Here is a 17,113-nt window from a genome sequence, read left to right on the forward strand (position 1 = left end):
TTTCGATTCATGTAATCGTTTCACGCTTTTTGTAAGCTTTAGAGATTGACCTTCTGCCAGTACCGGTATAATAAAATACACAAGGTATGAAACAAAAATTTGTAAACAAACGGGGTCTCCGTTTCGGGGCACATTATCCAAGTAATTGCAGCGTTACCTAAGAAATTTTAGCGAGCGGCAGGTCGTGGAGATGTCATACTACAAGTCTCTTCAACTCAATACCCATCTCATCTCTTTTATTTGACACAATCTTGCGTGCATTGATTGTCCGGAAAGGCCTTTATCTCTTTCACTCGCAGTCAAAAAGGAGGTCACAGAGTACGAATTTATTGTACGCAAAGACATTGCTTAATTTCGGGATCATCCGAATGGTCTCGGGATTATTCGCGGACCAATCACACGACACGTTATAAATGACTAAAATAACATAGTGCAGAATTCTAGACTTTTGGTATACTTTATATCAATTTGAAGGTTTGCTTGAAAACGTAATAAGTAAATGGGCTTATTTTTGGGGTGTGTAACGGGATGTGCGACGCTACAATCCAAATAACAAACAAGAACAGTACTGAAGAATTATTGAAAAAAATTTATTTTCAAATGAAAGGAAGATATATAGGTAACAGTCTCACACCAATCACACACCTACCAAAAAAAAAACAAAAAAACTAATATTCACGATAACAGGAAAACAGTACCTATCGTATATGTATAAAAATTCAAACAAAAGAAAACCCGGGAAAATTAAATTGCCAATAGAATGGATCGTTTTGTATCACAAAAAGTCACATCAAACTGTAGATGTCACACCCAATCCCTCCAGTCCTTCCGGGCTTTATATCCAAAGCTGGGAATGGTATAGGATGTCAGAGACAATCCACGTTGATATCATCACCATCGTCACAATTATCATCACCACGATGAAGTCACCATCACGATCATCATCATCACAGATATGACGCTACAACATTGATCGATTCATAAATCGTATGATCCCGTATTATAATGGCAAAATTTCATTGGCAATTAATGAAGCTAGGAAATAGTAAATACATGTCCACTAATATAACATCGTTTTATTGAAATGGCCGTTTATAAAATGGCGGATCAAACTTCCGGTCACTTACTTTCACCCAGCCATTTAAAAGAAAAGCAACACCCGAGAACAAAAATAAAATAAAGCAGAATAAGCATTCGTTTTACAGGTAGTGTATAACAGCTATGTCAAAATATCTATAGAAAACACCAATGTTATAAAAACACTCTCTCGCTTATGTCACACCTGAGAGCATATACAGGTAAGAGTCTCCAGTGAATGACAAGGTGCCAAGGTGAAAAAGTTGAAAAGTACATTTTACCACTAAATATATATACTACAAATATAATGCAAAAGATACTCACCACGGTCTGCTATCCGTGCCCAAGTCATAAGTTCCCTAACTAAAATTGAATTCTTGAACGAATGAAGATATTAGCCCGCTGTGACAATGTACCCGTCTGTCTTACATGGCGACTCTCCTGGAAATGACCCGGCCACTATTGTTCGAGCGCCACTGAGCTATTTGCGGAGAATTATGGGTAATTCAAATTTCAAGGGCGTATTCGATATGGCATACTCGTGATTGTTACAGGGAGCTCTTGTTGATTTTTTGCATACTATCCTTCTAGTAGTTCATTTTCGGAAAAAAATTTAAGACTTACTCTATATATGTTTGCAAACACTACGGCGAAATTGATGATGCAATCTACACCCGGAAACGACAACACGCACACGTAAACAAAGGGTCACCGATTCTGGTCAGTCACCGAAATAGGACAGTCGACGATACAACCTACCAAACAACCGTTTACCAGATTGTGATATAGGGCTCTGGGGAGGGGGTATGGCCGGTCAACAGGGAAATCTTACTCTTCCTAAGCACCATATCTCGCCTCTGGTATATCCAGGGGTCCGTGTTCGCCCTTCTCTCTTCATTTGAATTCTTTATGGTAATTATGAGATTGGTCAATGTTTGATAACTTCACCCTTTCATTCGCTGAGTACTTGCGTTAAAAGTGAAAATTGCATGGATGAAATATTGAAACTGAGGTCCTGGTGTCGTCCATTCGTTAGGTTATTAAATAACTTGCAGCAACACTAAAAATACACCCCCCTCCCTCAAATAATAAATTCTTAACAAAATGACTTGCAATCTCACCTATAAATGAGCACTTCTATCACAAGGACCCAAGCATAAGTATGATGTATAAATTATTTGTCATTGAAATAAGATAATTCAAATAAAATATATATACTTAATCAACAGGAAATAGATGTATCGTTGGACAATTTGTTTACATACGACTATTTTCCCCTAAGTAACTTAGTCTAATACATGTACCAGGAAATATAATTGTGAACTTCCCACTGCAATTCTCATGACTTACGTTTTTCATTTACGGATATAAAATCAAATAATACTCTATGCATTTATTTGCATAACAATTTTTAAACATATGTGTATTTCCACTTGCAAATTCTCGTTGTGTCTGTTGCAATCATAAACTGGAACTAAATTTGAATCTAAATAAAACAAAATAGAAAAATAAAATAAAATAACGCTTCTCTTTCTCTCCGAATTAACAAAGATATTTTCTTTCATTCACAGCGTCGTAGAGAGGGCCAGCCCAACCTCCGTTATAGCCAAATCTCGTACCGTCTCCGTGATGACGACGAGAATTACGTGCTCTTGTGGTTTGTTCTTTACATCTTACGAATCTGGGGAACAGCAAGATACGTGAAATTTGTCTACGAGGCCAGTACGGGTCAAACGTCCGAGCTGGATTTTGACCAGACGGACATGGTACTCATGCACTTTCAGAGCGTTGGTGACAGCTCCCAGGCTTTTTTCAATTGTCTACTTTTTTGTGTTAAGGACAGTACGGTAAGGCATGGATTATTAACTAGGCTGTTCTGTCGACGGAACCAACTTCAAGGAAGACAACTGAATGAATACAACCAGATTTAAACAATTTTAAGCGATTTTCCTATAAATTTGGAAATCAAGAAGGACAGTACTAAATCTCTAAAATTCAAGGTTTTAACAGATCTTTTTCGAAATGAATATAATTATTATAGAAGTATGAACTATTTTCTGTGTTTCTATCATGAACTAAGTGATGATTTTGTTGTTTGAGAACAGTCTCCGCTGACGTCATGTAATTTGACTACAGGAAGTTTTTTTTCTGAACTAGTTTGGTTTCAATATTTTCCCACACTTTGCACTGGTAATCTAATTCTATGCATGCATGCAATATATCTACTTAAAGAGACACTACAGCTCATTTTCCACATTTTAATAAAGTGTTTTTAAAAACACGTATTGATAAAATGATAAAACTCATATCGATACTGACAATTTTGAACAATTGGATGCATTCATTTACTCTCAACTGCGCTTTGAAGATCCTCCGGAATTCAAACGTTTCTTCATGCTGACTCGGACTTTTGAATGCTTATTTACATCACGTGGTTTTGAATGACAGCAAAGGTGTTGTGTAGGACTCCCCTTCAAGGGGACCACACTCACCTTTCAAGTATAAGCTAGATTATTTCCTGCTCATTATAATAAGTAATTATATAAATCATAATTCAACAGAAACCCACCTATGTTCTTATTGACCGATGTTTTTACAACCGGTTAACACTTGTCGTGTTGAGATAAAAATAACACTTTTAAAGCAGTTCTTCGCGGCTAGTCCCAATAGCAGATTTAGGGAGGCCAGGATCCCCCTCCCCCTTTTAACCACAAATTGTGAGTGAAACTCCAAATTTTGCACCCAGAATGGCCGATTACTTTGGCTAATATTTGACTTTCACATCTTCCTTCGGAAATCCTAGATCCGCCACTGAGTTACAATCGTTTCTCCTAGCTCTTTGTTTTCCAACGGTCATACTGATCCCAAGGTAAATTTTATTTCACGTATGAGTTTTGTCTCATTTTATTTTTACCTCTTTTCTCATAGAATCTTTCAAAATTCTGGATCTATCGATATCCACTGCACTACACTTTCTCTCACTTGACGACATGCTACACTGTTTACTGTCTATGCGCATGCGTCTGAAGACCGAAGGAGGAGACTCGATATTTTTTGTATAGGCCATCAAAAAGTATTAATTTTTACGTTAAAACGAGAGTTTGTAACTTTAGATAAGTGTTATTTTCGCAAAGTTCATACATTCAACAATGCAACAAAAATTGAGAAAGCCCTGAGAAAATTGTCATTTCATGATTTTTGCGCAAAATGAGCTGTAGTGTCTCTTTAATTAATATTATTTATTAATTATTAATGATTTATATTGTTAATTATTATTAACAATATAATCAGTAAAATGTAAGTCCAATTATGTTTGTTCTTTGAGCTAACCTTACTGGAATCTTCCATAATCCCCCCCATTCCTATCATTCTACACAAAGAGGAATGGAGGATATGATTTGTATGGTATGGATAATAAATGTTCCCGCACACTTTAAGGAAAACTTTTTTTGCATCAGAATTCTACTAGACAAATAGGAAATGTCCTAATTCGCTCATTGATTAGCAAGCCAGAACAATAGACATTGTAATTTGCAGTGTTTATAGTGCTAGCTTGATCCTGCATCCTTTACTTATGTAAATATTGATTTGACATATATCACACTTCAGGTCGACTCCCCCCATCGATATCTTACAGCTACGTCACAAAAAGTCAAAGGAGGCGGATTAAAAATGTAGAACTTCTTAGTTTTTATAGTGCATTTAAAAGCTGTAGTAAAATTGAAATCACAGAACTTTTCCAAAACCACATCACCAAAACATGACTGTTCAACAATTAATATCATCATCTCTCACAGTAGACAAAAAGACAACATAGACAGCTGCTTCCGATCGTCTAACAGTTTGTTGCAGTTCCCATGGACACAGATTATGCTTCTTTATTAGCTGACATGTTTAATTTGTATTCATATGAAAGAGAATTTATCCAAAAACTTCTACATGTCTAGAAATATATTTCTGCAGCCTCTACCTCGACATTTAGATATATCAACGGCGTTTTATATATTGACAATACTCGCTTTCATTCATAAGTTGATTCGATACATCCTAATGAACTCAAAATACGTCACTTCTGTCTTACACGTCTGTTTCATAGTGGGAATCTATACTGAACATAAGCATTAACGGCAAACTAACAAGTTAGCTTTTTGACAAACGGGATGCCATCAGCTTTTCCATCATTAATTGTTTTTAATTTATGAAATAATATTCCATCATCAGCCTGTTTATGTCTCGTACAACTGTAATTGATTCGATATGCGAGAGTACGTTTTGCGTATGATCAATTTTTAAATTGAAGCAGTCTACTTTTTCTTGAGGATAGCAGTGACTATTCTTAGCCACCAAATTTCTTCATTAGTTTACAGTAACGATATGGAACATGCTCCCTTAATCTTAATACTCTTGTTTTTCTTCTGAAAAAAGGCTTTTAGATACTGCACATAAATATGCGTTATGTATGTAAGTATGTAGGTATGTATATATGGAGGTATGTATGTATGGAGGCGCGGAGTTGTGAGAGCATGTTGCTATCTAGTAAATTGAAGAAGGAGAGCCCTTCTTTTCCTCTGGGTGTAGCTGCAATAATGTAGCCCTCTCCGATTTTTTTTTTTAGGAAAGGGCTACAAATCCTTAGGATCTCTGAAATGGTGCAGATGCGGGAGTGATTCACTCCCGCAACATTTTCGATTATTCTAAACATTTGCTGACTTTCTTTATAGGTAAATAAAATGATATTCTATGTTTCTTAGTCAGTATATAAATTTACAACCTGCAACTTACGATTTGTGAGGCTCTATTCTACCGTTTTCAACAATTTCGATATATTCCAATTTCTCGATTCATATTTGTGCGCCATGTTTGATGTACTGAAAGTTTTAACTTCCGATTGTCAAGTTATTTGCATATGCCATATAAGGTAGTATTTACATCAATGGACAAGTACGAAAGAGAAAGCTATTTCGTCGGTATTAAAAAGGTTTAGATTTGATATCAAGTTCAAAATACGAACAGCAGAGTGTAAATTCTTTCTGCATACATATGATTTTCCTTTCTTTGTCGGATTGGCTCGAGTAACTACATTTTCGCGCAGATTGTCAATGTTTAGGTTTTTCAGTAGATCCACCTACGATATCTCGCGATAAAAATCATGGCGGAGCAGGCGAAAAATTTTGCATGCTGTACAAGATGTTTAATGAAAAACACCTTTATTAGACATGCCCAAAAACAGAGTTGGTACTCCGTTTGGTGTAAACAACATTTGGGACTAATACACTGAGCTTATTATCGGTTATTCATAAAATTATTTTTGTTATTACGGAGATCCTATGGAATTTTAGCTCTATCCCGAAAACGTCAGAATAAAAAAAAAATCAGATATGGCTACATTACTGTGGCTGCTCTGTGTGAAGTGGTCGAAATTCCTTCATACAAACTAGTAAGTGTTAAACTAGATCGGTAAACAGAAAAAGGATTTGAAATAAAACGTGGTTTAGTTTACAAGTATGTTTCATCCCAGCTCATAGAACAATGCAAACCGTCCCCGATGCGGCTTAGTGTAGTACTAAGAATTTATCCTTCTCATAGTCATTGTGGAAATGGGAAGTTTTGTATGCAACAGCTCTAGAATATATATACATTCTTTTGACACACAGAAAATTGGGTATCATGAGGGCAAGGTTACTTCAAGGTCACTGTCCTTTTTACAGCAGGCATCAGTTGTATCTATTAGTGGTTTATCACGAGTTTTGTACTAATTTGTAGCATAGGAACAATGTCGGAAAATATTTCTATCTTTTTGTAAAGCAAGACTATAATCACTGTAAAGTTCAACACGATAAACCTTATATCCTTTGATAATCCTACACAATTATCTCACGATATAGAACTCACGGACACCGTCGCGGTGGTCTAGAGGTTAGAGCGTTTGCCCCGCGTGTGGAAAACCGGGGTTCGAATCCCGGCGGCGACAGACCTAAGTCGTTAGAACAGGTAGTGACAGTTCCATCGCCAACGTTCGGCATCAGGCGTGAATGTCAAGCGTCCTCGGGGATGACCTTAAAGACGGATGTTCCGTGTCACAGTAGGTGTGGTACGCTAAAGAACCCTCACTGTTCAATAGCCGTAAGCGCCGAGGGAAGGCCTAAATTTGAGGACCTTCACCGGTATTGGTGACGTCTCTATAAGAGTGAAAAATTCTCGAGTGAGACGCTTAACAAGATACGATCAATTAATAGAACTCGCGGCGGGTATGACCGGTCGACAGGGTATGCTTACTCCACCTGTTTCCACCTCTGGAGTCGTATGCATAAAAATTCTAAGAATTTTCTTAAGTATATACTTAAATTTCTTAAGTATACACTTAGCTAAGTAAGATTCTTAAGTTCCGTTGCATAAAACCTCTAAGCAACATGCTTAGTTGTTTTTAGCTAAGTACATCGCAATATGCTTAAGTTTATCGTTGCTATGTCAAACGTCATTTCCGCTTTCACTTTACCGTAAACACAGATTGCATGGAGTTGAACATTTTCTTGATAAGTCTCTCTTGTGTCGCTAATAAATGATGAAATGCTATAATTTTTTGTGTTATGCAAGGTTAATAAAAATAAATAGACCAAAAATCAAACGTCGTTTTATATGACGATATATCCAATTTTATCGTCTGCATCTGTATTGATCCTTGAAAATATGGCAGAAAGAGAAGGTGTTGAGAGTCAGTCATTACAGACAACTAAGAAAAGAAAACCGAATTGGACAGCAGATGAATGCTTGTTTTTAAGCAAAGTGTGTAGAAGAACATAAAAGTATCCTTCGAGCTAAATTCGGAACGGGGGTTACGACATTAAAGAAACGGGAGATTTGGAGGAAAATCACAGATGCCATCAATGCCTCTTCCTCCACAGATGAAGGGGAAAGCAGAGCTGGCAGACGCACGACGTAGTGTGAAACAAACGGGTAAACGAATATATATTAAATCTATATAGTATATATATAGTATGCATTTCAAATTTGCTTGAAAAACATACACGAACAAGACAGGCACTAAATCCAGTCTCCATAATGTGCTGATGATGAACTATATTTCTTTACTATCGCATTTATAAATAAATAGAGACCTCTAGGCACTCGAGGGTAGCCTAATTGCATGTTATCTTACCGTACCATCTAGTATGTATCCAAACAGGCCCAATATCATATGTTGTTTCTGTATTCAGCAATCAAATCCTCAACAAATTCGAATATCGCAGTCTGCACAAAGTTATACACAGTAAACAAAATGTCGAAATATGCATCGTCATTGACTGAAATGACGTAATATTATTCAAAGGTTATGTCCCTTTTTTGCCCCCCCCCCCCTCTTCCGGTCATGAATAGATCCTTATAAATCATGAAAAAGTAAGTGTGGAAAGTTAGCTTACATAGGTGACGTATAAGCCATTGCTATTTTGAGAAATTTTTAATTTAACTTAATGACAGAAAAATATGAATAATGTAAAACCTTTGATCGATATGACCCTTCTAAATAAATATAATGTGCATGCACTTAAAATGGAATTTTTCAAACAATTTTTCATCATCTAATTATTACCAGGGCGGATCGAGGAATTTTGAAGGGGGGGGGGGATACAATTAATTCTGGTTTTCAAAATTGGGGGTACATCTTAAAGATGCGTAATTTATACTTTTCTTTAGCAAAATCATGTGACGAAAGGGGGGGGGGGGGTCTAACTCCCGGATCCCCTCTGGATCCGCCACTGATTACAAACTTCAGACAGTCTTTGATTCCTTGATGCATTTGAGTATGAATTATTTTCTTTTATTTCTAAAGAATAAATACTTGTATCAATTTCGAAATTACACATAATTGCCTAGTTTAACATTTTTTTTTTTATACTAGCAAGTATTCTTCTATCCCAACATTCGAACGCATGAATTATCCCCCCCCCCTCCCCATTAGGCAACCAGTCCAAGCTGCTACCATCTCTATGTGCAATATCGATTGATAGATATATTATAGGATTGAACATTCTTTTTAAAGAATTTATCGATGTGTAAACTCTGGACATTTTACTCACAAACGGAGTAAAAGTGCAAGGCACTTTTATGTTAAGTTTGTGTGTAAAATGTTCAGAATTTACTCATAATAAATTCTTCCAAAAAAAAAAAAAGGTTTGATTCCCTGTATTATCAATTTCAAAAATTTGAATAGTTTTCCCGCACTGTTATTTGTTTTCAGGCGAGTACATGTACGTATGCATAGCGTTTTTGGATTTATTGATGTGTAAATTCACGATTAGATTTGTTTTTGTCCAATCAAAACAATTGTAATAAATAACATTAGAATTATACTACATTATTTATCATTACTTGTTTTTGGCACCAGCGTATTTTGTTTAATTTTGTAGGCGGTGGACCAGCGGGAAAGCCTTTAACGCCATTAGCAGAAGCAGTTGGGAGTGTTATTGGTACCAACAATATAAGTATCAGTGGGATCCCTGGTACAGTTGACACAACATATCTAATGCTCGACAGACCAAAGATCAGCACGGAAACCACAGCGAGTACGATGTATGTTCAGGAATTTTATATACCATTTCTTAATTCTTGGATTGAAAATTGAAAAAAAAACACAAAAACTTATCAATGTATAAGAATTCGATTCCTTTTATTTCAGTGAATCAGATGGCCTTGTGACTCAAGATCTCCATGTCATCAGCACCAGTGAATCTGGAGATGGGCAGCAACAAATAAACTTTGTTACTGTCCCACAGCCAAACGCATGTCCTACCAATGTTTGCACCCACACCGTAATTGACCCGCATCTGCAAAAGCAGAAGCTAGAACTAGAAATTGAGAATCTCACCCTCCGAAACAAGTTTATACGACTTCAGATAGAAAGAATTGAAGGAGTAGATACAAGTAGTGAATTATAAGCGCTTTGACACGAATTTACTCACATTTAGTAATTATCAAATAGTTCTATAATCTTGAATTAAATAATGTTGCCAGTACTTTTTTGATTATCTGTATCTTTTCATTTACTGTTACGCAGTGACCACATACCTGTTTACATAAAATGAGCAGAAACAATGTGGTTTCTGTAAGCTCGACCATCTGTACCCTGGATATCTGCAACTATGTGGTCATTGGCATTTAAATTGCCATTGTAAGCATCTGCGTTGTCATCATCGTCAGGGAGGGGCAGATTGAACATTTTTGCGATGTTATGTAAAACTCCGCATGCTATGATGACATTGCTGGCACGTTGAGGATGCTGACGTATTTCTCCATGAAGAACATGGAACCGTCTTTTTAAGTGACCAATTGTTCTCTCAACAAGGGTGCGAGTGCACTTATGCGACCTTTTAAAAATGAAGATATACTTTGAGAAAAATAATTGGGGGGGGGGGGTGTCAGAGGTGTGTGTTACATTCATATATAGATAGAGAAGAAAGAGAGATGTGTGTGAATGAAAATATGCAGTTCCAAAGTATATCCACATGAAGATGGATATTAGAATCCAGAATGCGTTAGTGTTTTGAATATACTTTTGAGCTGTATATTTTCTTTCTTTCTTTTTTTTAATCTATTATTTTTGTACTCTATGTTAGTCCCTAAGCCATGTTTTTTCTAAAGTTTTAAAGATACACGCATGTCAACAACAAAAATTCGACTTGTATCTTTCGTAATAGTTAACATGAATGATATCTATGTTTGTTATGCAGAATGGGGAGAGCAAATTTAAACTGGGTCGAAATGCCTCGGTACCGTTTACCGAAAGCAGCAACCCCAACAATTTGGATGAACAGCAGCGTCCTCGTCATGATGGGTGTGCTGCTAGAGAATTTGAGAATATTTCTCGTAATATAAGCGATAAGTGTTTATTTTTCAAAGTGCTCCAATATATATTAGGCCCTAATTTCCTTACCTGTTGTACCGTGACTGTGGACCAGCTTGTGGATTTAAAAAAGGTGTCAGCAGCCAGTCTTTCCCAGGATAACCGCTATCACCGAGAAGATGGCATTTCACGGGCAATAAACGTCGTTGAAAGAGCTGAAATAGACCACTCTCCCTCAGTATTCTGGCATCGTGAGTCGCTCCCGGCCAGCTTGCCACGATGTCTTAAATCTTATAACTGGCATCACATACAATCTGTACATTTATACTGTGAAAGTTTTTCCGGTTGACATACTCCACTTCGTGTTCACTGGGAGCTATAATTCGCACATGAGTTCCATCAATCGCCCCAACCACGCCAGGGAAACCAGCAATGGTAAAAAAGTCAACCTGGTGCTTTCGAATAGTTCCTGGGTCCATTGGAAAGGAAACGAATCGCTTGACAATATTTGGTTGAACAAGAGCCGTAGTAACTCTTTGAATTATTCTTGAAACCGTTGACTGGTGAAGACCAAAGTTGTCACCACTACATAGCTGCATCTTACCTGTAGCATAGTATCTCAAGGCAACCATGACTTGCACAATTGCAGGTACACTGTGATTTCTGTTGGTCAAAGGCATAATGTCATATTGAATTAAATCTGTTATAAATTCAATTCCTTCCTGATCAAATCTAAATCTGTGCTGCAGTTCTGCTGCTGTCATTGATTCTAAGGGATTAATTCGTGGTTTGAATGTTCTCTGTTTTCTGTCAGCCATTTTGTTCTTGCTAAGCAATATGCTTAAGAACTTAAGACAAGTAAAGACCATGCTTAAATTTAAGCATATACTTAAGAGTTAAGAAGTTTTATGCAATCTGCTAAGCAATATGCTAAGTAAAATCTCAACCTGCTAAGCAAGAAATTCATACTTAAGTATATGCTTAAGGACTTAAGAATTTTTATGCATACGACTCCTGGTATATCCAGGAGTCCCTGCTTGCCTAACTCCCTATTTTGTAGTCCTTATAAGTTATCTTCACATTTCATCATTTACCTCTATTGCATATATTTTGTAAAAACCTTTTTCATATGTATTGATGTAACGAGGTAGAGAAGGACACAATAATAGATAAATGTCGGATCAAGTGAAAAAGAGAAAACTATGTTCCTATCCCCCCCCCTTAAAAATTAAAAGGATTATATGACAACGTGGAATTATGATATTACTAGCAGTAGTGAGTTTGACATGCATTGCATTATGTTTAATTGTTTTATCAATTGAATTTGTCCCAAAAACTCAAGAAAATTGAAATCATTGCTACTACTATTACAGCTGTATTTATAGAATGCTATTGTCCTGAAAATCATTAATTAACATTTTTCTTTTCTCTCTCAATAATGAAAATTGTTAATCAATGAAAGTCTTCTGCTCACTTCTGTCATTGCTGCACTGTGGTGAATTTGCAAAATTGGTTTTAAAGCTAAATTACACTGTACAACTTTGTTGTAAAATCTAAACTATTTCATTTGGAACAATTTCATTCTTTTTGTTGTCCTTCGTGATTTCCATACATGACAAACTCGTCTAGACCTGTTAATATAGACTAACTTGTAAATAATCTGATTTAGATTCTAGTTTATGGTTTTAGGCATGTTTTCGTTGTTTGTAAGGACAGCATATTTTGTTAAACTGAAAACTTTTGTAGTTACAAATTAACATGATATCAGATAACTGTTTTACACACTGAATCACTAGTCATTTTGTTTCCAAGCGCAGAACCGAGGAGGAGCTAAGCAAGATTGACTGTTTTGACAACCACATCAGATTAAAAGTTCGTGCACACAAGGTGTCGTGATTGGTTTTGTCATGCATTGGGGAAGGGGGAAGTTTTATCAAATGGAAATACAGTTCAGGGAAATATGGTATAGATGTATTTTGCCACAAAGAAACAATCTTTTTGTGTGAAAAGTGCAAAAGACACACTAAACATTACTTGATAAATATTGAAAAGTTTTTATGAAATCAATTTTTTTTTAATAACGGGGTTTATAGTAAAAACATTTTTTATTCCCTGATGGAATTGAAGCATGTTCATAATATATATTGTATGTACATCAATTATTTACGAATATTTATATACTTACGACAATTATGCACAGAAGAAATGGACAAGCATTGTGAACAGAAAGTATGAGTCACAAAACCTGAAACCAAAGAAGATTCAAGGATATGTTAAGAGTATTTTGAAGATGACAGATGTGCTACCTTAAACCCCTTCCCTACACTAAACTTAGGTTACACACCCCACAAACCTATCACGTTTAGGTCTCCACCTACGGAATAATCAGACGTTCACCAAAACAACAAAGGAAAACCAAAGAAACTTCATTCTACAGCAGATTTACATCCATGTTTGACCCAGCAATCCATTTCAGACTTAAATTTTGAAGTTGAGCAAAGTTTACATGTATTCAAGGAAATTGAAAACTGAAATTCCAAATACATTATCCAAGATGTATGACATAAGAACACATATTAAATGAATTATAAATTTATTATGTTAATGGCGTTACTGGCCGCGGTGAAGTAAATTGAGGCTACCAATGCATAGGACCGCCTCGCACAAAAGTTCACACAAAAGTGACGGCCCATCAAGAGGCTCACTGTGCAATGGGTTATCGCAAATGCACAAGCGTCACGAAAACAACAAATCACAAATATGACGGCCCATCAAGAGGCTTAATGCGCATTAGTACAAACGTCACTCAATCAACAAATTCACAAAATGCGATGGCCCATCAAGAGGCTCATTGTGCAATGGGTGATCGCAAAAGCACAATCGTCACGAAAAACAAATTCAAAGCACAAACTTCATTGTGCAATGGGTGATCGCAAAAGCACAATCGTCACGAAAAACAAATTCAAAGCACAAACTTTACAAATAATCATTCAAAATGTCAAAGGCAACAAATGTTCATACAAGTATATATATGGGAATGTATGGTGTCCATTCAGCAGGTTCATGGTAGTTTAGTCAACTGCATAACGTATTTACAGGATGACGAATCAACATACTCAAATCTAAATAGACAGTTCGAATATCACATCAGAATTTGTTTCCAGATGGTTGACACTCTTCCATTGGAGTAGGGGTGTGACGAAACACGCCACTTGCAAGGGCCATGAACATGGCTCTTCAACCGCCACCAATGGAGTGCCCACAATGGTGACGGCGGCAGCTCCCCAACTCCAATGGTCACCGCTGGCCAGTGAATACGTTGCCCTAGAGTTAGACTGGAAAGCCTATTGCATCGCAACAAGTGAAGTTTAGAAGGGCCCCCTGGAAGTTATTTAAGAATAAATCATTGCCAAGCTGAGATAAGTGAACCCCATTGGAGTCAAAGAGGGACGGTGGTTTGGCGCTGATTTGGGGTGTTTAATATAACGGCCACCCCGAACTGACAAAAACCTGATAGCTTCCCTATCCATTCTACCTCTGATCCTGTTCATTGCCCTGGTATTATTTGAAAAACGCCACGAAAACCTTGGCAATGACGAGGACCAGACGATAGAGGTGGTAGGAAACATGGCACGAATTTGTAACAAAGTAGAAATTAGAATTTGCAGTAGGCGCTCCGTTGTAGTCTGTCCCACATTGTTGGCTCCACAATGAATAATTAAGAAGGCGGGTGGATTTTCGTACCGTAATAAGGTCGTTAGTTTGGGAGCAAGGTCCTGCAGCTTCATGCCACTATAGCCCTGCCACCAAATGGAGATATTGTCCAAGTTGAGGTTGAGCCCCCCAAGTCTAGTAGCTGCAAAACTGGCCGCTCTCTTTATAATTGAAGATCCCACAATCCAAACATTTGTTACATCTAAAATTCTTGGTGTGAATTAGCTTGGGGTAGCAAATACTGGCATATAAATGAATTAAAGCCAAACAATGACAATACAAGTATATTCAACGAATATATGAATGGAACACATTGGAGCACCATCGCCCTGCTGCTTGAATAACATTACTGTGGGCCCCTTGCATAGCCAGGGTAGTAGCTGCTCCTATTCTGAACGAATGGGAGTTATAATTTGTGGTGTCAATCCCAAGGATAGTCAAACACCTGTTTAATGTTGCACAAAACCGATAACGAGTTAGAGGCTGTCCCCCAAAATGAACAAACAAGGGGCCCTTTTTCGCAGGGTGGTATTTTATATAAGCCCGCATAGAGGCAAATGGGCATGCTGTGGCATGGGATGCTGTAATACTGAGAACTGTACCTACACCTAACTGGTCGGTCTTTGAACGCTTAATAGTGAGTTGAATTTTGGACTGAAGCAAAATAACGTCATCGAACTGTAGTATTGATTGAGGATTGTTGCCTTTAGATAGTGCAATTTCGCCTATGCGCAAGAAAGCATGAAATGTCAATGTAAAGGCCGCGGAAAATAATTTGGTTTCATAAAGGTTGTGACATGCTGAGTGTAAAATTGAAACGATACGGTTCAAAAGCTCCAATGTAATGGGCAGTCGCGAGTCTTTACTATGCGTGCTAGTTCTTTGCATGCCCTGCAAAAGTTTTCTGATGATAAACTGACCAGTAGGGTCAATATTGTGCGAGACTTTGGTATAAAAACTAATTGCCGCAATGTACGATTGCGCTGTGGAGTGTTTGTAGCCCATTATTGACAAGTATGCAATAAACTGTGTGATGTGCGAGTCCGGTGGAGGCCAAATCTGTTGGAGATTATGTATTCTACGAAATGCCTTAAAGGCCTTGATGCCTACACGATGTGATGATTTAGTGTTGGTTGCTACCGAAGCATCTAACAACTGATGGATCTGACTTCTGAGAGCCTCTTCAGGAATTGGACTGGGATTGACCGGGGGTGTTCGTCTGCTTGTGGCGCAGCCAACTTCATGATGTCCCACTGTTTACGAGATATTGCGTCAGCAATTACATTAACTTTGCCTGGTATATGTTCGGCTTTGAACTGAATATTGTGTTTGAGTGCCATAAGTACTAATGGTCTAATAAAATGCATTACCCTATGTGACTTAGCAGACTGTTTGTTTAGAATGTGTACCAGGGCAAGGTTGTCCACGTGAAGAATAACTTTTTTGTTTTGCAAACTGAGGCCCCATATTGTAAAGGCTAGGACGATAGGCACTAATTCCAGAAAAGTTATGTCCCTCAAAATTGGAGTGCTTAACCAACTGGTTGGCCACGATAAATGAGCCCACTGACCTTGAAAGTAACACCCACAACCCAGGTTGACAGAACCGGCACTATCTGTGAAAAGTCGCAAGGTGTCTGGAGTCGCCCATTCACTTTCAGGAAAATACACAATGCCATTAAAATTATTCAAAAATTCCAACCAAATATACAAGTCCTGACGTAGGGGCTCAGTGATTCCGATATGATGGTAATGCTTATATGTCCCTGATAATGCATTGTAAAACCGTCTTATAAAAGCCCGACTTCCAGGTATAGCTCGGCTGAAGAAATTGAGCTTACCAACTAATGTCTCCAATTCTGCAAAACGGATTTTTTTGCGAGAAATCCCACTTTGTAATAGTTGTTGGAGTTCAACAATTTTGTGTACTGGTATCAGCATTTGCATCTTAACCGTATTTATATCTAACCCCAGGAAAGTGAGGTGCGTGGTAGGCTCAATGGTTTTGTCTGGGTTCAGGGGTACACCTAACTTGGCGCAAATATCTTGAAAACTATGGAACAAGGCGAGGCAGTGGTTTGAATTGTGTCGACCGGCAAATATGAAATCATCCAAGTAATGATGTACTGTGTTGAGATGCGTTTTGAATTTAACGACCCATTCCAAAAAAGAGGAAAAAGTTTCAAATATTTTACATGATATTGAGCAACCAAAGGGGAGGCATTTATCAATGAAATATGCACCCTTAATATATAGTCCCAAGAGCTCAAAATCACCAGGGTATATGGGCAATAAACGTAATGCATTTTTTATGACAGCCTTTGTTAGGAGAGCTCCCTTACCTAATGTACCTATGGTCTCAACTACTGTGTCAAATTGGGTATACGAGACAGAGGTGAAAGCCGGATCTATGTTGTGATTGATACTAAAGGACGGGGGGTAAGAAAAATGCATAATCATTCTCCAACCCCCATCTGACTTGGGA

General features: G+C 37.5%; 3 long non-coding RNA genes across 3 annotated transcripts; 1 reads left to right on the forward strand and 2 right to left on the reverse strand.

The window, feature by feature from the left end:
- Positions 1-508: 508 nt before the first annotated feature.
- LOC130054809 (uncharacterized) lies at positions 509-2,294 on the reverse strand. The gene is made up of 2 exons (XR_008803148.1): positions 1,402-2,294; positions 509-961 (listed from the first exon to the last, which is right to left on the reverse strand). It is a non-coding gene; the product is annotated as an uncharacterized LOC130054809 (long non-coding RNA).
- A 6,424-nt stretch (positions 2,295-8,718) lies between these two features.
- Positions 8,719-13,511, forward strand: LOC130054810 (uncharacterized). Its single transcript, XR_008803149.1, has 2 exons — positions 8,719-9,645; positions 9,752-13,511. It is a non-coding gene; the product is annotated as an uncharacterized LOC130054810 (long non-coding RNA).
- LOC125664793 (uncharacterized) lies at positions 9,720-11,595 on the reverse strand. Its single transcript, XR_008803150.1, has 3 exons — positions 11,006-11,595; positions 10,141-10,439; positions 9,720-9,899 (listed from the first exon to the last, which is right to left on the reverse strand). It is a non-coding gene; the product is annotated as an uncharacterized LOC125664793 (long non-coding RNA).
- Positions 13,512-17,113: the final 3,602 nt, after the last annotated feature.

Source organism: Ostrea edulis, chromosome 5 (genome assembly GCF_947568905.1).
Source record: "Ostrea edulis chromosome 5, xbOstEdul1.1, whole genome shotgun sequence".
Classification (NCBI taxonomy): domain Eukaryota; kingdom Metazoa; phylum Mollusca; class Bivalvia; order Ostreida; family Ostreidae; genus Ostrea; species Ostrea edulis.